Source organism: Kogia breviceps, chromosome 16, assembly GCF_026419965.1.
Source record: "Kogia breviceps isolate mKogBre1 chromosome 16, mKogBre1 haplotype 1, whole genome shotgun sequence".
NCBI classification, from domain to species: Eukaryota; Metazoa; Chordata; class Mammalia; order Artiodactyla; family Physeteridae; genus Kogia; species Kogia breviceps.
Genome location: NC_081325.1, coordinates 56,501,981 through 56,526,988, shown reverse-complemented (window position 1 = coordinate 56,526,988; position 25,008 = coordinate 56,501,981).

Genomic DNA, 25,008 nt, shown 5'->3' with positions numbered 1-25,008 from the left:
CATCATTTGTTAGATTAAATATATGTATATATGGATATGCATATGAATAGATAGGTAGGTAGGTGGGTAGGTAGGTAGGTAGGTAGATAGATAAAGTATTTTCAATGAAGAGCAACAAAAAAGAATATAAAGACTGGGAAGGGCTTCCCTGGTGGAGCAGTGGTTGGGAGTCTGCCTGCCGATGCAGGGGACACGGGTTTGTGCCCCGGTCCAGGAGGATCCCACATGTCGCGGAGCGGTGGGGCCCGTGAGCCATGGCCGCTGAGCCTGCGCGTCCGGAGCCTGTGCTCCGCAACGGGAGAGGCCACAACAGTGAGAGGCCCGCGTACCGCAAAAAAATAAATAAATAAAACATTAAAAATTTTAAGAAGACTGGGAAAACTTGAGTGTCTGTCAAAGTTCTCCAAATTGCTAGCTTGTGACATTTTCCATATTGATGAACTAAAGTTTTGTCATGAATAATAATGATGCCATCTCTCTCCCTCAGACAGAGTGGGAGAGAACAGATTTCTGTGGCCATTATTTAAGCAGCTGGATTCAGACATGTGTGAGGCAAGGATGATTCCATGAACTTTTCAATTATATGAGCTAATAAAATTCTTTTCCTCTTCAATCATTTGGTTGTGACTTAAAACTGAAATTCTAGATTAGAACATAATACTCAAAAATATAAGCAATAAATAAAAATAATTTCACAAAATTTACCTATGAAGTAAACTGATTGAACTCTTGGTCTACTTTCCAACCATGATGATTTCCTAATTTTTTTTTTTTTTTTTTTGGCCATGCTGGGTGGCAAGCATGTGGGATCTTAATTCCCTGACCAGGGATCAAACCCGCGGCCCTTGCAGTGGAAGCACGGAGCCTTAACCACTGGACCACCGGGGAAGTCCCATGATTTCCTAATATTTAGAAAAAAACTTTACTCGTCCACTCACTACTCCACTCACTTCCAAGTGACGGAAGAAAAAAACAACATTCATCAAAAGACAAATATCATTTAAGGTATAAAAATGTTGGTAATTTACAAAGGTAAATATTTTTCCTTTATTAATTCCATCTATTTACACAGAAATAATTAAGCTGCCATAGGAAAGGCAACAAGGGTTGCATATGCCTTTAATGGGCTATAACTCACAAAGATGCACACATAATCATATTCACTTTCTCAAGGTAACTGTTGAAAACACTGAATCTCTTATACTGCAAATTGGAAATTGTTTCTCTCTTCTCTCCTCCTTTCTCTCTCTTTCTCTCTCTCTTTGCTATTGTTTTCAGATGAGTTCCCGCAGATGTTCTTTTTACAGAATTGGAGAGCATTTCAGGTAGTGACCTACATTTTTGATATTTTCAGATATTTAAATTTCTAGACTAATTAAAACTTCATGTTCAAATATAGCCTAAAATTTCTTCCTCAGCCCCAGCTCAGGCTGAATCACAGCCTAGCAGCCTGAGCATCTATGAAAGGGGATAATGTCTTTTTTGTTACTTAATTTCCACTCACTTGTCATCTTCTCTTTTGGCTTCCCAGGATCCACAAGGTTGATGATGGTAAATAAGACAGAATGAGAGAAAAGAGGGCAAAGGTCTCTTCATTTGATGCTCTTTGTAGTTATCCTTTTGGCTGCTGAGTAACCTTTGACATTTCTAGCCACCACATGCCTGCTCTTGGGGTTGGCGTTTCTAGTTTTCTGGGGTACTCTTGGTCCCACTCAAGCCTTCTTCATAGCATTGTTTCCTGATGAGTGCTGACAAATCCAAGCTGAATTCTTGTGACAACTACTTTGCTCCTTCCCCTGATGGTACGCTACCAGTCATTTTCTGCTCCAGCTCTCTTGGTAAAGTTCTTTGAAAATGCTGCATTCTCAGATACCCTCCACAATGTGGCAATATAATTTTTGCCCTGTATACAGAGAAATGAAATCTGAAACTGCTTACTGCTCTTTTCCAGTCATGTCATTGCCTGCCTAGAACCTCTTCACATCTCTAAGTGAAAAGCAGAGTCTCTTCTCTGTCTCCCAAACTGTAGGAGGACACAGGGCGTGCTTTTTTATGATGTTCCGGTGCCCCACATCTACCAGGGTACAGAGGGGGCCTTTGAGTGCTTGCATCTGGGGAGTAGGATACAAATCTACATACTTGCAACAATCCTCTGTCTTCCTAAATGGGCTCACTTGCACCTTCTTCATTTGAGTCTCGGAGAATGCGAGAGCATCACCTCCACCACAAAAAGGGACAGAGAAATGCTCCCGAACTCTTATGAATTATCATCAATGTCTGATTAATGTCTAGCTTTCTCTTATATAGTCTAGACAGAAAGATGGAATTGTCATTTGTATCAATTAGAAATATTGTTTTCTATAAGAAATCAAATTCCTGACCAACTGCGGCTTTACAAGTAGGAGTTTAAGCTTATTTTCTCATCTTATAGGAAGTCTGAGAGTGTAGAAAAGGTCCTAATGAGCGCTGTATAAAACTTTTCCAAAGGGTTTTAGTTACTGTTGAGCTAAAATACCCCATTCAACAATGGTAAAATGTCATGGCCTGGAGTCTTGCAAAGAAACTATTTTCCAAGTTATTTTGTTCAATATATGTTTGCTTGAGGAATATGATAAGAATCTATGGAAAATCTAGGTATATTAGAGAGAAATTTATGCATGTGATTTTATTACAATATGAATGTATAAAAATACAGACTGTAAAAAATTAAGACTTTATGAAAATATAAAAAATTATCCAATCGCATATACATTTGATTCATTCCTTTTTTTTCCCTTAAGTGTGAGAAGCGATAAAAGAAATTGCTCAATGTCATAAAAACTGAAAAATAGGACACCTTTTCAAAGAGAGGGAACAAAAATAAAAATGTCAGAGGACATCAAGTTGATCATCAGCGCAACTGGATTGTTTCTTATATCTGGGTCACATTTCAGTGCATGTAGTTAGTTGATAGATGCACTTCTGAGTCTCCATATGTACATATGTTTTTAAACATAAAGCTGCATCACCATGTGGCATCCATAACACTTCCCTATAAAATCTGCAATGCTTTTTCCAGTGGTAAAATAGAAGCAACATGTTATAATAAAAGTGGTATGAAAAGTACACAAACCATAGGCTACTTTATATTTTAAATGATTGTTTTGCCTGAATTATTACTACTGCCTTTCCTAAGGTTTCCTTAGTTACTGAAGAAAATGTTTTGAAATCAATTTATGATCCCCTTCATTAAAACATACCATATACAGAAAAGAAAGATTGCAGTGGAGAGTGAAATTCTAATAGACATCTGTGACAGAGCTTGGCATGCCGGGTGTTTACTGGGAGGACCTTTGAGATCAGCAGCATGGAAGCAAACAGAAAGAAGCAGAGGCAGGTAGAGGGAGAGGCTGAGATGCAATGCAGGTACAAATAATAGCCCTCTTCTAAGCCCATAGAGACACTGGAACCAGAATGGCCTCTCAGATTAGTCCTGCGTTGGGCCGACATGTCCCGGGCTCTTCACCCCCAAACAAGGAGAGGCATGTTCTTAGGCAAAGAAGCACACTGCAAGTGAGGCTAATCCTAGAAGGGCCAAGAGGTAAAGACTCTCTGCTGACAGCATTCCTAGCAATTATGCCAAAAAAATCTTTCTTTGAGGGAGCATTTGACTAGTGCATCTCAGTCTAAGTAATAAGTTTATTATTTGATTAAGTTGGGAAGCACATTCTTTCCTGCTGCTTCCCACAGTTTTTTTTACACTGAAGTTTGTTTACTAAAGGGATTTAAGTTGCAGGGTTCAGTTAAGGGAAAGAAATAAAGAGTAGTGAAACACTTTGGCAACATCGACAGTTGGAAGACTTACTAACCTGAGGTGAAGGGACCCGGTGACTAGATCAGAAGAAGGCACGTGGATGAAGAAGGTCTTGGATGAAGAACATGAGCCCTACGTCACGGTAGCTTGTCAGGGAGGAACGGTGGGAGGAGATACACTGACCTGTCTTTGATCCAGCCCCGATCTTCCAGAGCATACAACCAACTGAACCCAACAAAGAAAAGGAGGACAAGGGATCCCATCGACATCATCTTAAAATCAGCCTCCTGAAGCATTGAGCTGTATGGCAAATGGTGGAGCACGAACCTGGAGAGGCAGATGGAGAATATTCAATGCACATCTCTCTCTTGTGAAATTCAAGATTTCTAATCTATATCAAAATAGTCTCTGTGTCCATAACAAGCTTGGGACATTGACTAACAGACTAGGTAGTCAATAAATACATGGTTAATTAATCGTTAATCATTGACTAGAGAGCATTTCTTTTTTTCTTCATCTTTTTTTTTTCAGACATTTTATGGAATTTGGTGACCTCAACACATTTTCTCAAGTATCCCAAGACTGTTCATAGCACTATAGGAAAAAGTACTTTCAAAGGCTCTTCTTGCACAGCATAAAAAACCTGCTTTTGAATACCCCTGCATTGTCTAAACCTATCCACCTGTTTCTCAACTCAATATCCACTTTTCCTTCAAAATGAAGAATATAAAAGTAGAGGATTTCTCAGACCTGTGGAAGAACAACAACTTTCTCAAGCAATCAAAGAAAACAGGACAAGAATAAATAATGCAATAATACCAAACTTGTTCAAATGAAATAGTCAAACTAAAATTAAAGGGAAAGCTACAGACTGCATTAACATTGATAATGGATTCAAATCCATATAATTATTTTAAATATATAAGAAAAACTCCTGGAATTTAATAGATAGATGATTAATCACTTACTACTATTACTTTTGGTTACCATTGCTTGATCACTTCTTATGTGCCACATCCTGTGATAAAATTTAGTTTAGTCCTCAGAACTATGTTTTACTCAAAATACCATTATTATGTCCCTTCTAGCAGGGAGGAAACTGAAGAACTGAGAGGTTAAGTAAATTGCTGATGTTCTTATTTTTACATAGTATTGGAATTTAAAACCAGTTCTTGCTGGACAAATACAATTCACATTATATAAAAAAGATATAATAGATATAGACAGTTAACCAATAAGTGGAAACATGTTCCTTCTCACTAATTGCTACAGAAACTCAAAATACGTTACATCTGAGGGCATTATACACCTACTAAATTGTCAACACGTTCTTTTTTAAAAGATCCCCACTGCAGATTGGGTGGCATTGAAAAGTATGGTCACATAATCTGTGCCAGCAGAGCACACCAGAAACTTTGTTCATACCCTTGCTTCTGTGACCAGTCGCCTGGTATATCTGGCTGAGGAAACAACAAAGGGCCAAGAGAGGAACTCATATTGTCTGAGTAATTCTCTTGACCTCCTTTATTTGAGTCTGTGTACTGAGATTTCTTTTTTTTTTTTTTTTTTTTTGTGGTACACGGGCCTCTCACTGTTGTGGCCTCTCCCGTTGCGGAGCACAGGCTCCGGACGCGCAGGCTCAGCGGCCACGGCTCACGGGCCCAACCGCTCTGCGGCACTCCTCCCGGACCGGGGCACGAACCCGCGTCCCCTGCATTGGCAGGCAGACTCTCAACAACTGCGCCACCAGAGAAGCCCCCTGAGATTTCTTAATGTGCTAGAATGTACTGAGTTATCCCGTAGTTTTAAGAGATTAATTTTAAATTTTATTTTTTACTACTTAACTCAGTGTAAACGATTTACTACTCTCACTAGTTAAAACAGAAAAAAAAAATCTTTTAGTTCTTTGAATCTTGGACTTTCAAAAACAATGCTACACCACCAAGGAAGAGAACATGGAAAGCTCATACCTCACTGCCCAGGTGGAAGGGCCTAAGGAATTTCTGAAGATTATGAGCAGTATGGACTTTGCGAACCTCTCTCTTTCCTGTGAAAATATTTCTTGAATTTCTCTGGAATATTTTATCTGAATTTGAAAATCCGATCATAATGTCTAATCCATATACCTAGTATGGGTTTACAAAATATTTCTCAGAGGAATGTTTTTATATGATTCTTGGCAGGCTTGCATATACATTACTGGGCACATTCATCCACTCTACTTTCATTACGAGATTTCTACCGTCTAGAGAGGGTGAAAAAACAAGCATGATATCTGCCTTCACAAAGCTTGCACTCTAACCATAAACAGTTATTAATCAAGTCACACAAATAAAAGTAAAATATTAACTGCCATAATAGCTATAAAGGTAGAATGCTTTGAGATCATATAATAATGGGCATTAATTAACCTAATTAATGAAGTCAATGAAGCCTCTTTTTTACTGGTGACTTGGTTGAAGTAGTTGTTTATTCTCTAAATCAAATTTAATGCTGCTCCAATCATATGGTCAGATTGGTGGGAATTTCCGATTGCTAGGGCTGAGAACTCTGGCTCCTTGGATTTACCCTTCAGCTAATGGAAACCCCAGATCCATTCCTTTATGAGATTCGGTTACTTTTTAGAGGCACTTACAGGGATTCAGGCAAAGATCTACACTTCTAGTCATATTCCAAATCCTGTGTCCTTCCCAGTCTTGATCAAAATGTCCCTGTCTTGAGAGAAACTGTTACAAATTCTCATGATTCTTTAGTCTTCAAGACCTAGAGCCTCTACCTTATTATGAAAAATGTATTATTTTCCCATTAAATGCTTAGGTTTTATTCAACAAAACCAGTTAATTATTTACTATGCATAAACCACTCTTTTCCTTTGGGATGGAGGCAGGAGTTGATTGAGAGACTAAAGCAAATTTCACTTCTCATTTCCTTACCACTTTCCTTCTATTTATTTGAAGTAGTGAGAATAAAACATACATGGATATTTCAATGAATTATTTTGCCACAAGTTCATCAACATTAATTCTAAAAATATATCTCAGTGCCTATGTTAAAAACTATTGAAAAATCTTGGCTACAACAATGAATGAAGCAGAAGAATCTCTGTCCTCTTAGAGCTTACATTTCAGTGAGAAAGATAACTTTACTCTTTTAGAAGGTGACCAAAAGCAGAAACAACTTCCCCACACTGTTGTTCAGAAATAATAAGTAGCATAATGGCTAAATATATATATATATTGCTTTTTTTTCACAGTACACGGGCCTCTCACTGTTGTGGCCTCTCCCGTTGCGGAGCACAGGCTCCGGACGCGCAGGCTCAGCGGCCATGGCTCACGGGCCCAGCCGCTCCGCGGCACGTGGGATCTTCCCAGACCGGGGCACGAACCCGCATCCCCTGCTTCGGCAGGCGCACTCTCAACCACTGCACCACCAGGGAAGCCCATAGCTAAATATTTTTCAAGGGCATCTTGTAAAAGCCAATGATTTGCCTGCAACAGAATTAAACCTTGGCTTTTGTTTGTTATTTAAAATTTAATTTATTTGACTTCTAATTGACTTGCCCCTTTGTTAGTCTCCCTTTTGTTATCAAAACTATTAATTGCTTGCCTCTTCTATTTAGTTGTATCTCTTTTAAATGTTTGGCTTTGTTTTTTAATTGCTTTCTCGATTCTCATCAGCTTTCAGGCGGGTTGGTTTTAGTTACATTTATGTTCTTGGAGAAATAGAGGAAGCTTGCTATAAAAACACTTTTGAATTCAATTTTTCAAATTTAAATTATTTCTGCTCTAGTTTAAACTTTAATTTTCTTTCTCCTTCATGTGCCTTTGTTTTCATATTAATTAAAATTCCTTCCTCATTTTACTTCTCTACATTTTGCTGTTATTGATAAATTCTATTATTCACCACTTTTCCTAGAAAGATGCAAATTAATGAAAATATTCCCACTCATTGCCTATACCATCTTTGTTCATATGTAAACAAAACAATCAATCCCTTGAAAAGTGTTGTCAAAGAATATGTGGCAGTCAGGTGGTCTAAATCCTATTTGGATGGGCATGGAATAACAAGTAATCAATTTTACTTTTTTGTTGAAATAGAATTGTGGTTTGAATTAACTGAATGCACCATAGAACTAATGATGTAGAAAGCTACCTGTAAGAAACTGGATGAATCCATTCAAATCAAGCACCAATATAAGTAAAGGTAAAGCTTATGGTAAATTAATAAACATTCTTGTGTACTAAGATCAGTTCTTTGTAAGAGACAAAAATTTGCTTTCTCTATTTCCATCATGATAGCATTTATTTTATTGACTAATAATAGCTTATTTGCTTTTCTGTATCTCCTATTAGACATGAACTCCATAAACACAGAGATGATATTTTAATATTTTTTCCTTTTTAACCGCAATATGTTGCATTTTACCTGGTACATTGTAGGCTTTCATTAAACTCTGATAACCCGAGGGATGGTGAGGGTGATAGCCACATCTCCACTGGCTATAAGCAAATAAAAGTGTCATTTTCAGGGGAGTTGTAGGAAAGTTGTACAACTTTCAACTTTGTAAGTTGTTATTACAAAGCTAACTTACAGTAATTATATCAAAGAGATAAATCAAAGTCTTTTCATAGAATATCATTTGGGGTGGTTACTGGGTTATACAAGTTTTACAGGGTAGTAACATTCATAGCCTCCTCTAAACCTCTACCAAAGTATGGAAAACTTGAGGGTTGCTGGTCACTGGTGATGCTTCTGGGCCGGAGAACAGTTAGGAGATGCTCCCCCATAGGAATCTGCATTTCCCTTGAAAACATCTGAGAGAAATCTCTCTAAAAAGCAGAAGAAAATAGGAATAACAATAAATCATTTGCTAGAAACAGCACTATTTTTTAACATCTTTATTGGAGTATAATTGCTTTACAATGGTCTGTTAGTTTCTGCTGTATAATAAAGTGAATCAGCCATACCTATACATACATCCCCATATCTCCTCCCTCTTGTGTCTCCCTCCCACCCTCCCTATCCCACCCCTTTAGGTGGACACAAAGCACTGCGCTGATCTCCCTGTGCTATGTGCCTGCTTCTCACCAGCTATCTATTTTACATTCATAGTGTATACATGTCAACACCACTCTCCCACTTTGTCCCATCTTACCCTTCCCCCTTCCCATGTCCTCAAGTCCACTCTCTATGTCTGCGTTTTTATTCCTGTCATGCCCTTAGGTTCTTCAGAACCCCCTTTTTTTTTAATCCCATTTATATGTGTTAGCATACGGTATTTGTTTTTCTCCTTCTGACTTACTTCACTCTGTATGACAGTCTCTAGGTCCATCCACCTCACTGCAAATAACTCAATTTCATTCTTTTTATGGCTGAGTATATTCCATTGTATACATGTGCCACATCTTCTTTATCCATTTATCTGCTGATGGACACTTAGGTTACCTCCATGTCCTGGCTATTATAAATAGAGCTGCAATGAACATTGTGGCACATGACTCTTTTTGAATTATGGTTTTCTCAGGGTATATGCCCAGTAGTGGGATTGCTGGGTCATATGGTAGTTCTATTTTTAGTTTTTTGAGGAACCTCCAAACTGTTCTCCATAGTGGCTGTATCAATTTCCATTCCCACCAACAGTGCAAGAGGGTTCCCTTTTCTCCACACCCTCTCCAGCGTTTGTTTGTAGATTTTTTTGATGATGGCCATTCTGACTGGTGTGAAGTGATACCTCATTGTAGTTTTGATTTGCATTTCTCTAATGATTAGTGATATCGAGCATCCTTTCATGTGTTTGTTGGCAATCTATATATCTTCTTTAGAGAAATGTTGATTTAGGTCTTCTGCCCATTTCTGGATTGGGTTGTTTGTTTTTTTGATATTGAGCGGCATGAGCTGCTTGCATATTTTGCAGATTAATCCTTTGTCAATTGCTTTGTTTGCAAATATTTTCTCCCATTCTGCGGGTTGTCTTTTTGACTTGTTTATGGTTTCCTTTGCTGTGCAAAAGCTTTTAACTTTCATTAGGTCCCATTTGTTTATTTTTGTTTTTATTTCCATTTCTCTAGGTGGTGGGTCAAAAAGGATCTTGCTGTGATTTATGTCATAAGACTGTTCTGCCTATGTTTTCCTCTAAGAGTTTTATAGTGTCTGGCCTTACATTTAGGTCTTTAATCCATTTTGAGTTTATTTTTGTGTATGGTGTTAGGGAGTGTTCTAATTTCATTCTTTTACATGTAGCTGTCCAGTTTTCCCAGCACCACTTTTTGAAGAGGCTGTCTTTTCTCCATTGTATATTCTTGCCTCCTTTATCGAAGATAAGGTGACCATATGTGCATGGGTTTATCTCTGGGCTTTCTGTCATGTTCCATTGATCTATATTTCTGTTACTGTTTTGATTACTGTAGCTTTATAGTATAGTCTGAAGTCAGGGAGCCTGATTCCTCCAGCTCTGTTTTTCTTTCTCAAGATTGCTTTGTCTATTCTGGGTCTTTTGTGTTTCCACACAAATTGTGAAATTTTTTGTTCTAGTTCTGTGAAAAATGCCATTGGTAGTTTGATACAGATTGCATTGAATCTGTAGATTGCTTTGGGTAGTAGAGTCATTTTCATAATGTTGATTCTTCCAATCCAAGAACATGGTATATCTCGCCATCTGTTTGCCTCAGCTTTAATTTCTTTCATCAGTGTCTTATAGTTTTCTGCATACAGGTCTTTTGTCTCCTTAAGTAGGTTTATTCCTAGGTATTTCATTTTTTTTCTGGCAATGGTAAATGGGAGTATTTCCTTAATTTCTCTTTCATATTTTTCATCATTAGTGTATAGGAATGCAAGGGATTTCTGTGCATTAATTTTGTATCCTTCTACTTTACCAAATTCATTGCTTAGCTCTAGTAGTTTCTGGTAGCATCTTTAAGATTCTCTCTATATAGTATCATGTCATCTGCAAGCAGTGACAGTTTTACTTCTTTTCCAATTTGGATTCCTTTTGTTTCTTTTCCTTCTCTGATTGCTGTGGCTAAAACTTCCAGAAACTATGTTGAATAATAGTGGTGAGAGTGGGCAACCTTGTCTTGTTCCTGATCTTAGTGGAAATGGTTTCAATTTTTCACCATTGAGAATGATGTTGGCTATGGGTTTGTCATATATGGCCTTTATTATGTTGAGGTTAACTCGCTGCAGGCCTACTTTCTGGAGGGTTTTTACCATAAGTGGGTGTTGAATTTTGTCGAAAGCTTTTTCTGAATCTATTGAGATGATCATATGGTTTTTCTCCTTCAATTTGTTAATATGGTTTATCACATTGATTGATTTGCGTTTATTGAAGAATCCTTGCGTTCCTGGCATAAACCCCACTTGATCATGGTGTATGATCTTTTTAATGAACAGCACTATTCTTAAAAAACATTTGGTCTAATTTATAATATATGTAAATTGGCATGTTATGAGCTGGAAAAAGCAAAATCTATACTAAAGAAATGATACAGAAAGGCACACAGGTATTTATTTTAGAAACAGTTTTTCACAATTCTAAAGAGGCTGTCTTACCACAATTGAACACCTCAGGTGCCAAGGCAAGTCTTTATAGTTTGTTCTTGCCTTCACCTGGAGAGGTATGAACAGCAGCACAGGAGAAAGATATGTCTAAAACACCATTTGAATAAATAAAATGAATGTAGATGTAAAGCACTTCCTTTCTAATCCCAACATGAAGAATTCACAATGGCTTTGTGCCTTGCTTTTGTTACAGAAACACCTATCCCAGTAGTAGTATCCATTTCAAGAGCTCTAAGCCAGAATACTGCTCTCGTTCTGCCAGTGGAAGGAGGGACTCACCAAAAGTAATGGGAATCAAATGGCCTGCTTCTGTGAATCTAATCCTGTTTCAGGCAAGATAACAGAGAAAATGCTGAAGTCTGTGATCAAAATCCGGTGAACAAAGGCTCTCGTGAGTGTGATTTATGGAAGCTGAGACTGTATGGTGTCTGTCCTCATTCAGTCACACAACTGAGATTGGAAAGCCTTATTTTTTCTTAAAGTTTTTGGAGAGAGGAAAAAAAGAGTTTGAGAAATTAAATGTAAAGTTATCAACTCTTCAAGTGAGTTTCTTTGGTTGAGCGATGAACAGGAACTTCATACAAAATATTCAGAATCACATCAAATGTGAAAGGAAATACACTTTCTTGTGACTCAGCTACTTTTTCACTCAATTCTTTAGGCAACCAGCTGCCTGAAGGAAGGAATCCTGCTTTATCTCCTTCCATGTAGTAAGGAATATTTGTGCTAATAGGCCCAGGCTTGTGATGGTTCAGCTGTGCCTGCGGTGGGGATGAAAACATGGAAAATGGTGGAAGGGAGGAGGTAAACTTGTATAATTCTTAGTGTGCTCATAGAAAGCCCATTGTTGCCACATTCTCAAACCATATCCCACTGATATGTTATCAGAAATGCCTACTTTTTTGTGTCTTTCTCTCATGTTTAAGGACTCTGGAGGAGAGCTATTCACAAGTTCTCTAAAGCCCTAATAGTAAGGACACGGAAAATGTGTCATTCAGCATGTTGTATTAACTTGTAGTTGTTCTCAAAGTTCTTGACACAATGCAAATTACCAAATAACTATGGTAACACCTATGTTTCTAATACAACAGTAATTATGGGCATCAGAAACACAAGTTTGAACGTTTCAGAAAAAAGATGAAATATGATCATTAATAATGATTGAGGACACTAAAGAATCAGAGAAACATGGTCATTCTAAAGACAATAACTTTTCCTCAATCATACTTCTATTTATGAAGTGATATTAAATATATTTTATTTTATGACTTTTACCATCATCAAGATAGTTATAACAACCATCAATAACCAAAAAAGACAATTCTAATTTAAAATATTAGGAAAAAACAATGTGACAGTAAATTTAGACACATATAATACTGAAGTACTTGTCACTATATTCATTATGGTTTATGACATATAAATGCAGACTAGTTTGTTGGCAAAAATAGATTAATAAACCTCTTTGCATCAATATATCACACCTTGCATTTCCCTGGACAATTAATGTCAAGTAGTAAATGAACTTCTTTTAAAACAACTTCGCCCCTTTTATAACAAAATAACTTAAACATTTTTTACATTATATCTATTATGAAAACAACAATATATATTAATGGCCAACAATAAACTATAGAAAAATAGCAGGCATGAATGATATATAATATCATATATACAATTTATATGATATACAATATTTTCTATTTGGTATAAAGTTAGTTGTGGTGTATTCAAAAAATTGTTATTAACATATCAATCTTATATATCTCATTTTAACAATTTAAACTTTTCTTGAACTCCAATTTTTTTTTCCGATAGAAATGGGAAAAAGACTTTCCTAATTAATGGACTATTCTTTAAAAAACTGAAGTAATCTCTATATGTTCTTAATTATGAAAGTATATTTAGTATTTCCCCTTTGACCTCCTTCCACATCAGAATCATAGTTTCAGAATGCATCATCAGAATCACAGTTTCCTGTGGTGCATTTTGTACACTGATGTTGTCCCAAGAGATTGCATTTCTGACCTCCTCATTCTAAGTCTTCTCTCCACATGTAAAGGATACATTTTCTCAAGGTAAACCGGTTTAAAATGAAAACAGTCAACATCAGTCCATTTTATGAAGTCCAGATCCATTTGCTTTCATATTCATACAGAAATATTATGAGAACTCTCCAATACACAACTAACAGAAAGAGTAATCATAATATCAATGATTCTAGAGTACTAACATAGCTGTCTGAAAACATGTATTTCAACAAGAGTCCTTGTCTTCATTTTGTCATCTGTAAAATGAGAGGTTATAGATCTCTCTTTCTTCTTGCCTCTCTCCCTCTCATTCTCTCTCACTTTCCCTCTCTCTCTACAGCCATCTTTAGAGAACACGCTTCTCACATTAACAGGTGAGCCTGCCCAAAGAGAATTCCATAAACTCACTCCAGACTCTTTTGGTGCTAAGAAAAGGCATGTCTCATAGGCTCTGTCAAGTACACGTATGCATAAAAGACTTCGGTGTGAAGAGAAAAACATGGAGAAGAACCTAATACAATTTAGAAACTCATTTTGTAGCAAATATTCGGGGCAATCAACTCTTGTTTATGTGTTTACTACTAGTCTTACCATATTTCCCAAATGCCCAAATTTTGGTACCCTCTGGGAGACAAACTGAAGGGCTAGGAGTAAATGATTTTCATGAATAAAATGTCTATAGTGGGACTTCCCTGGTGGTGCAGTGGTTAAGAATCCGCCTAGCAATTCAGGGGATGTGGGTTCGAGCCCTGGTCTGGGAAGATCCCACATGCCACAGAGCAACTAAGTCTATGCACCCCAACTACTGAGCTTGCGCTCTAGAGCCTGCAAGCCACAACTACTGAGCTCTCAAGCCACAACTACTGAAGTCTGCGTGCTTAGAGCCCTTGCTCTGAAACAAGAGAAGCCACTGCAACGAGAAGCCTGCACACCACACCGAAGAGTAGCCCCGACTCACTGCAACTAGAGAAAGCCTGCATGCAGCAACAAAGACCCAAGGCAGCCAAAAATAAATAAACAAACAAATGAAAAGTCTATAGTGACGTTTGTTTCAAGAGTCAAAATATATAGATTTGGAAAGGAAGGTGGAGAAGTATAAATTATACATCTCTCTGTTACAACTTCTGATACATTCATAGAAGTTTTGTTATTTATTTTAGCAATATGGGCTCTACTCTTTGTAGGTTTTTTAAATTCAAGGAAGTAATATTACCCCAGAGTTCATTTAACTAGATTATGGAACTGCAACTTAGTTAATTCAGAAATTCATACTTCTCATATAATTGGATAAATAGGCAAATATAGATAGATAGATAGATAGATAGACAGACAGACAGAGAGATAGATGTATAGATACACAAACACAGTCATTCCTTGGTATCTGTGGGGGATTGGTTTCAGGACTCACCACAGATACCAAAACCTGAGGATGCTCAAGTCCCACAGCCTGTCCTTCGTATCCATGGTTCCACATCCACATTTTCAACCAACCACAGATCATGTCATACTGTAGTATTTATTTTAAAACATCTGTGTATAAGTGGACCATGCAGTTCAAACATACAATTCCCAACATTGTTGGGAAGGGGAAAATGTCCCTTCCCCCTTCCCCCTTCCCTTCTTTGGTTCTTTTGGCTAGTTGAAGAATTAGAATCACAAGAGACATTAACAGAACAAAATCAAATTTAATTTCGTATTTATAGAAACCCCACATTCATGAGAGGTTCAGAGACAAAAAGGTAAAATAAAGTGTATATGCCATACTGAGCTAGGGAATGGGATGGGGGCTTGGGGCTTCCAGGAATAGGAGGGTCATTCACAGGATGATAAGATAATTAGATGTTTGTTCTGCCATATGGATGGGGCCACTTAGATAAAATTTATCTCTGGTAATAATTATTTTTCTGGGAAAAAATCCCCAATTTAAGTTTTCCCATGTAGTTAAGGGAAAGGCAATCGTTTATCTTGAGTCTCAACTGCTTTTAGCTTGAAATAATCCAAATGCCAAAGTGGCATATCTTGGGGAGGCCTGTTCGGAACCTTTTCTCTGTCTCTCTCTCTCTCTCTCTGTCTCTATCTCTATATACAGATATAGAGATAGAGATATATTCAAAACATATATAGAAGACCATGACAGACACTTAGAAGTAGGGCTAATAAAGGGTCATGTTCCTAAAGAATGAATGACCAGACCACACTACCAGCTATAGAACACATACTAAAACATACCGTTTGAAGGGGGAAAAAATGAAGTACAGAGTATATAATGGAGAAAGAATGCTCATAATATTTGCTGAAACAACGATTATATATCTAACCATATTTCTTTCTTTCTTTGTTAAACATTATAACTCATCTATTTAAGAGTTTTCCCATTTCCCTTCTTTGTCACACAGGTCTGCTGGTGATTAGTAATTTAACAGTTTTATCTATATATTAGAGACTGAATAAGCAGTATGTGGACATGACAAGAGAAGAGGTATGTGGAGACCTGGACTTGACTCTGGACAGAGTAGCTAACCAGACTTTGAAGTGTTATCTCTGTAGATGAAGTAAGCATGTATATTTTTTTAGCTTCTTATACCAGTACTTTTTTAATGAACTTGATTTTTAGTATAGTTTAGGTTTACAGAAAAATGCAAAGATAGCACAAAGAATTCCCATATACCCTGTACTATTTTTCGTCATTATTAGCATCTTACATTAATGTTACATGTTACCATTAATAATAGTAATATTAACTAAAGTCCATACGCTATTCAGATTTCCTTGGTTTTTACATAATGTTCTCTTTCTGTTCCACAAGCCTACTTGGGACATCACTTTGGATTTCATAGCTGATTTATACTCCAGGTGGTCCAGAGTTCAGTCCTAGGTTGTAGTTTGTCTATGTGTGTGGCTGTGTGTTAAACGAGTTACTCTTTCTAAGGGTCTCTATTGGTCACCCTAGTAAAGCACTCATAGCCTTATACTGGGAAAGTAACATTACCTCCACCCTAGAGTTCAGCTGGATAGACAACTTTATCTGAGCAGAACATAGGCAAAACCTAGCCTGGAAATTTTAAAAGTAGCCTGGAACAGCTCTAGTAAAGCATGAATTTTTTTGAACAGAGGACAGCCGCATTACTTCTCAGAAACATATTATTGCTATTTGAAATTTAAGTAGAATTATAGTTATTCCTTCAAGACTTAGATTTTTGAACACCTTGTGCCTGGGATGTATATATAATTTGGTATCTCTTGAACTGTTAATATCTATTGCTTATCTGAATGTGATTGATTATATCTCCCTGTTATAATTTTAAGTTTTATAAAACAATTTATTACTTTATAGTAGAGAATAAATGATCATTACTGTCTTGTCTCGACCTCATCTATGTTGCACTTGACATTTTTTTTTTTTTTTGCAGTACGTGGGCCTCTCACTGCTGTGGCCCCTCCCGCTGCGGACCACAGGCTCCGGACGCGCAGGCTCAGCGGCCATGGCCCGCGGGCCCAGCCGCTCCGTGGCATGTGGGATCCTCCCGGACCGGGGCATGAACCCACATCCCCTGCATCGGCAGGCGGACTCTCAACCACTTCACCACCAGGGAAGCCCTGACATCATATTTTTAATAAATAAGCAGGCGGACTCTCAACCACTTCACCACCAGGGAAGCCCTGACATCATATTTTTAATAAATAAGCATTTTATGATAGTTTGGTTATATTATTTACAGGACCATTTTTTAAAACACCTTCCTTAGCAGAAAAAATAAAGAGAACAAAGATGTCTAATTTGGATAGGTTTATTATTTGGAAAATGGACTATATTTGCTGATGATGTTTAAGAAAAATAAAAGAAAATCCAAAAAGCTTAAAAAGAAGTTTAGATCTTCAGACTACAGATTTTATTCATAAAATCAGAAACAAAGTTGGGCTACATCTAACCATATAAATTTTAAGCATATGTAACTATTATATGTATTACAGTGTTTCCATATAAAAATATATCCTAGGGCTTCCCTGGTGGCGCAGTGGTTGAGAGTCCGCCTGCCGATGCGGGTTCGTACCCCGGTCCGGGAGGATCCCACATGCCACGGAGTGGCTGGGCCCGCGAGCCATGGCCGCTGAGCCTGCGCGTCCGGAGCCTGTGCTCCACAGCGGGAGGGGCCACAGCAGTGAGAGGCCCGTGTACTGCAAAAAAAAAATATATATATATATATATACACATATATATCTCCTAAATTCTAAGTAAGCATGTTTATTTCTGATATCAGAATGAAGGGACTCAGTACTCATGCTATATCCATGTAAAACATCACATATATATATACAAATGATGCAACTTTATTCAGCCACTTCCATTTTTATATCATATTGTCATATTAGAATGGGTCTACGCATATAATATCTTGAGATATTGGGACAGGGGCTCCAGAATAGAGTCTTCCTGTATGTAAATATGTTTCTTATATCCAGTATTCTAATACTTAGGGCTTTTTTATTACTCAATTTAATGACAATTATTAAAATACAATGTATTTTAGATGAACTCATATTACATATGGAATAAGACTTTTAAAAATGTCTCTATACAGTCAAAGCTTTTCAAATTTGTTAAATAAATTATTAAATGATTAAGTAAATTAGATTTAAATCAATTAAATGATTAAATAAAACATACTTAAAAATATTTCATCTATTATTGCTTAAAATACCTCTAATTGACCAATGCTCATTTTGATGTTTCAAGTTCCCCACCAAGAATTTTGCCAGGAAAAAAAAATATAAGCGAAAGAAAACTTAACATAATGTCACCAGCATTTCTTCATAATCACAGAATCACAGTTTCATTATAAAAATGAACTGATTTTTATGCAAAAATCAACCATGTTAAGTATAGGGATGCTAATATTTCAGTATTCTTTATTTATTCAGTTTAATAGTTTTTAATACAGAGAACTCTGGAGATCACAGACATAGAACAGATTATCCTTGTTTTTATGCCTGTGCTTATGATGCTGACACAGGAACCTAACTGAGAGTTCAGTGCCAGCTTTTCTACCAGTCAGCTTGCTAAGCTGCATATGTCTGAAATGAGCTGCTTGGATAGTTCTGAATGTTCAAGCTGTAAACCCTGAAGGCAGGGATTATATCCATGGGAAACCACATGATACAGTATGCTTTACCGGCACACAGTATCAGAATGCCCTAAAGTGGAAACCAACTTGGTTTGTGCACTTGACATACAAAGAGACAAATATACCTCAATGCATTTTGTCTATTCATCTTTTTGGCCCTCTTTTTTCCTTTATCTTCTCTTAGAGAAAAGCTATTTAAATTCACATTTTCTTGTCTGATATAAATTCTGTCCAGACACCATGGAGATTTGTTATAAGTTGAGCACAAATTAACCTTTATTTTTACATTGCCTGAGACTATATTACTGTGTCCAAAAATACATATAAAAGAACAAAAAGAGCTGAGTAATTATTGGTTAATTAAATATTTTATCTAACTACACTGTGTGTGAGACCAGGGCTCCTGGGAGATAAACAATTATGATATATTTCGAAGTCTAGAAAATATGATGAAATGACTTTACATGCCAATCTGAGGGAAGAATGGTTCAGCCTTAATGCAGTATGTGCTATGTCAAGGGCATTATGTTTTAGTATAGCTTTGCAATGAGTTCACTGAAAAAGCAAATGAAAGTATGTATTTATTAACTTCTTGAGAATGGCTTTTAAAAATACTCTTATTATAGAACCTTTTTTGTCAATGAACTGAACTCCAAGAGTATAGATGGAGAGGGATAGGAGGATCTCATTATTTACAAAAGAGAAGGAAACCTAAAAGCACTCATCATTGTGTTGGATGTTTCATTTCACCTACATGTTTCTATGGTCCTTTCCCTCACTGAAGCTGACCCCATGTTATCAATAAGGTGCAATGCTAAGGCTACCACAGGCAAAGGTTTGCCTTTTTCTCTGAGCTTTGTTCTTTCAGTTATGATTTTTCCATTACTTTTAAAATAGTTAGCATCTGGTAAGGCCTACTCTTTCACTGCCCATGTTCTGGATACTTAGGTGAATCGGAGAGGAAAGTGGTGCAAGAGAGCATCTCACTTCCGCTCTAAATCATCACATTTTCAGTTCTCAATTGGTATTTTCAAATTTCTGGGATTCTAAAAAAATACTAAATTAATAGATGGTATTAAATACTAAGTGTTAGCAACTTGATGATATCTATCCCCTTTAATAGCTTTGCATAATGATTTTTATGAAAAAAAAATCTCTTCTCTTCACATCTGTTGTCTCGGGGTATGAGAAAAGCAATCCTAAGAAGTGTCTTCAAGAATTGACAATATGTGTAGCCCATAATTCATCTCCTGTAACAGTGTTGGTCTATCCAATATAGCACCAGTCATTGTTAGATAACTAAGCCGTGAAAGCAGCTATCCCTAGAACCTAGCCTCTATCCCTTATGAAACCAACTCAGGGGCTAACATTAGCTGACCATGTTTTTTAAATGTACTTAGGAAAATGAATGGATGGAGTGAATGTATGATCTTCAGCTTTACTTGGGAGAGAAATTCCAATCTACCCAGATATCGATTTTCTCTCCTTGAAAGAATACAATTGTCTCAATCTATAGCTCTACGTTCTTGGGCTTCCCTGGTGGCACAGTGGTTGAGAATCTGCCTGCCAATGCAGGGGTCACGGGTTCGAGCCCTGGTCTAGGAAGATCCCACGTGCCGCGGAGCGACTGAGCCCTTGAGCCACAACTACTGAGCCTGCGCGTCTGGAGCCTGTGCTCCGCAACAGGAGAGGCTGCGATAGTGAGAGGCCGCTGCTTGCCGCAACTGGAGAAAGCCCTTGCACAGAGACGAAGACCCAATACAGCCAAAGCTTAAAAAAAAAATTAAATAAATAAATATAGTTCTACGTTCTTTTCAAATTATAAACATAATTAAATATGATATTATCCTTTAGATGCCTTATACAGTTTTAGTGATATTTAAAGAATAATAAAATGTTTAAAAATTAAATGTATGACATTGATACTACAGTTTAAAATTTAGTTACAGAAACAAGAAGGGGAAATGATATTAACTTGTTCTAATCTTTTCAGAAAATCTCAGATTTTTATTTTTATTACACTTCATAAAGCCCATAGTATTTACATTAATGTGTACTGATATTTTATTCCATGTTGCTAGATAATTACTCAGTATCTTCTGCCATGCACACTAAAATTTCTTCAAATCCACATCTGGTTCTTCCCGCCCTCCTGCCTTAGCACTGGGAATGATTTCTGAGCCTACTGCCCTCACTCAGTATGCAACCCAGCACATTCTGTCATTTCAGAGCCAGAGACAGAGACTGTGCCAACTGAGTCTCAACCACTGAATTCAACTAGCTGATAGGATAAACTTGAGAAAGATTTAAAAAAATCACATTGGGTAGAAGAAACATGCATAACAGACACTATTAAAATATTTGAGATTAGTAAAATATTTTACATTCTCTTTTCATTCCAATGTCTACTACCCTTGGCATTGTATAGGTATCACCTTATCTCACGGCAAAAAAAATCCCACAAGGTACCTCTTATTTTGTGGACATTTCAACTTAACTATGGCCTTTATTTCTTATGAAATGACATTTTTCTTTACTTGAGAAATATATTAGTATACATAAACACTATAATCAGGAAATTAACCATGTGTTTGAAGACTTATAGCATTCATAAAAATGAGCTATGAACCAGCTTATAAAACAAATTAACTATGCTTAAAGTAATATAACATTAATGAAGAAAATTTTTAAAGGATATATATTATAAGGATGATCATGTTTTTATAGAGTCAAACAATCATTCTAAAAATGCCATAAAATTTATGGATAGGAGAAATGAGTAATTGTCTCATCACTGGCAAGTTTCAAATTGACTTAATTATTGGGATACAAAATAAGGAATGAGAGCTGGAATTCAGGAGGTATCTGATTTATATCTAAACACAATAGCCAAACATTTTAGAAGTTAGAGAAAAGTGGATCAATGAAAATATTGGACTAGACATTCCCATTACTAAATTCAAATGAAATTTATATGTTGCCTTTGGGTAGTTCTACTTACTTTGCTTGAAATTTCTGAGTTTTAAAAAATGTATCAGATATTGTTGTGTTTATACAATACCTGTACCCTTCTTCCTCCTGCATTTAAGGAAACACAACTATGTTTGGTACAATATTTTCAGTAAAGGTGGGCCCCTACCTTAAATCCCTTTCATCCTCTATGAAGGTCATTTTCTAAACTAAGTGAAGAGTGCTTACTTCATTATCCTTTGCCAATGCTTGCTTTAAAGATGGACACATATACCAATTCTAGAGTATTAAGGAGACATTTTTTTTTTTTTTTTTTTTTTTTTGCGGTACGCGGGCCTCTCACTGTTGTGGCCCCTCCCGCTGCGGAGCACAGGCTCCGGACGCGCAGGCTCAGCGGCCGTGGCTCACGGGCCCAGCCGGTCCGCGGCACGTGGGATCCTCCCGGACCGGGGCACGAACCCGCGTCCCCTGCATCGGCAGGCGGACTCTCAACCAATGAGCCACCAGAGAAGCCCCTAAGGAGACATTTTATTCAAAGAATATTGCACCCAAAATTTGAGATAGGTAAAATATCCTACTCTTTCTTGCTGCTTGAATTGAGTGGTGCTGTGATTCTTGATGCTGCAACCTCTTTTGCCCAAAGAGCAACAAGAGACAAGGAGCCAACAGGCAAGAATAGAACAGCAGGATGGAAATAAACAATACAGATCTTTGACGTTTTCTTTGAGTGGCTGCATCTACCCTGGAACTACCTATCTCAAAAAGTACTATTTAAGTGAAATGATTACACAACTTTAGTGCTTAAGCCATTTTAATTCAAGTGGTTTTGTTACCTGTAAGAGTCCTAACCAACACAAACATATTTAAATTTGCCTCAAAGAAGAAAGACTAAATAGGGATTATTATTAGGGTTGTAATGAGTAAGACAAAATTTTGTAATATATTATATAGATAAGGTGCTTACTTCATTAATGTACATATGTATGTACATATATATCACATAGGAAGAAAAAAACGCTGAGTTCAGAATAGCTTTATTTGTGGAGATACAAGAATGATAATTTTTTTTAAAAAGAGCTTTAAAACAAGAGGAGGAAGATCAAGCAATCATTACTAACATATATGTCATTATATATTTTAGTGCTGAATAGAAACTTTGTTCATAAAATTTAAATGTAGATTTTATTCAATTAATTTGTCTTTTATCATTTTTAAAATTTTTCTTCACTCACTAAATCTATTACAAATAGATTTCTAATTCATGAATTTAAAAATATTTCAACATTATAACACTAATTTTGACTGTGTATCTTTAAAAATATAAATATAAGACAGTGACTATCTAATTTAAGAATTAACCAAACACTTTTTAAAAATTGAGATATAATTGATATATAACATTATATTAGTTTCAGTTATATTGATTTCAACATAATGAACCAATAGTTGTATAAATTGTGAAAAGATCACCACAGTATTTCTAGTTAACATACATCATCACACATATTTACAAATTTCTTTTCTTGTGGTGAGGATTTCTAAGATCTACTCTCTTAGCAATTTTCAAATATACAACACAGTATTATTGTTTTCCTATTATTTGTCTCCCTCCAAGGCAATGTAAGTTCTAAAAAGGGCAGGCATCTGCTTGGCACCTGCCTTTCCTCCAGTTTCTAGAACAATGCCTGGTACGTATTAGCTGAAAACTATTTGTTGAATGAATAAGCAAATTTGACCTTTTCAGAATTGTAATATATTAACTATATTACATACCTTTTTATGTAGATACTTCTAATTTGACAGATAATACTAATATAGATTTGCACTGTATAATATGTAATATAATAATTAATCTTGTCAAAATATATTTATAAGAAGTAGATCAACATTAAGCTTTCAGTTTGACGTCTATATTACCTTTCATGAGGTTTAGTGTTTACATGGTGCTTTAAAGTACTCCTAGGAAGTGGCACAATATATTTAAAGTGATGCAAGGGAAAAACCTACAACCAAGAATACTCTACCCAGCAAGGCTCTCATTCAGATTTGATAGAGAAATCAAAAGATTTACAGTCAAACAAAAGTTAAGGTAATTCAACACCACCAAACCAGCATTGTAGCAAATCCTAAAGGAACATCTCTCGGTGGAAAAGAATAGGCCACAACTAGAATCAAGAAAATTACGTATGGGAAAGCTCACCAGTAAAGGCAAACATAAAGTAAAGGTAGGAAATCATCCACACACAAATATGATATCAAAACCAGCAATCGTGAGAGGAGTAGAAATGCAGGACATTGGAAATGCATTTGAGATTAAGAGATCAGCAGCTTAAAACAATCTTGTAGATATACAGACTGCTATATCAAAACCTCATGGTAACCACAGACCAAAAATCTATAATAGATACACACACAAAAAAGAAAAACCAATCCAAACACATCACTAAAATAGACATCAAATCACAAGAGAATAGAACAAAAGAGGAAGGGAAGCAAAAAGACCTTCAAAAACAAATCCAAAACAATTAACAAAATGGCAATAAGAATATTCATATTAATAATTACCTTAAATATAAATGGATTAAATGCTCCAACCAAAAGACATAGACAGGGTGAATGGATACAAAAACAAGACCCATATACATGCTGTCTAAAAGAGACCCACTTCAGATGTAGGGGCACATACAGACTGAAAGTGAGGGGATGGAAAAGGTATTCCATGCTTATGGAAATCAAAAGAAAGCTGGAGTAGCAATACTCATATCAGACAAAATAGACTTTAAAATAAAGAATGTTACAAGAGACAAAGGAGGACACTACATAATGATTAAGGGATCAATCCAAGAAGATACAACAATTATAAATATATATGCATCCAATATAGGATCACCTCAATATACAAGGAAAATGCTAACAGCCATAAAAAGAGAAATCAACAGTAACACAGTAATAGCGGGGGACTTTAATATCCCACTTTCATCAATGGACAGATCATTCAGACAGAAGATCAATAAGGAAACACAGGCCTTAAATTACTCTTTCAAAATAAATACTTCACCTGAGAGACAGGAGAAATCTATGAATTCAACATATGCTGTAATCCTGAAGGCTATATAATTACTATTTGGTTCTGATATTCAGTGAGCTCTGTCTTAAAAAAATAAGGAATAAGAGATTGTTAGGTGATTCTTTTGAGGGTTCCATGGGATGTCTCCGGTTCTCTATCATGTGAGCTGAAAAATGTAAAGTTGTAAGCTTGGATTTCCTTTACATAAGCTCTTTGGTGCTTTCACAATCAGATTCCACGACACAGATCCTGTACTCATCATTACAAACATAATGGTCATGTACAATAGCCTCTTGCCACCCAATTCCCTTGCTTTAGCAATTATTACAATAACCCATGTTAATTTAATAAATGTTATTGTCAGTGCAATCCACTAATATTCCATTTTTTATTGTCAAGGAACTCATAACGGCCTTCAAGACAAAACATAAACAAGCAATCCCATAATCACATGGAGCAGAATACACT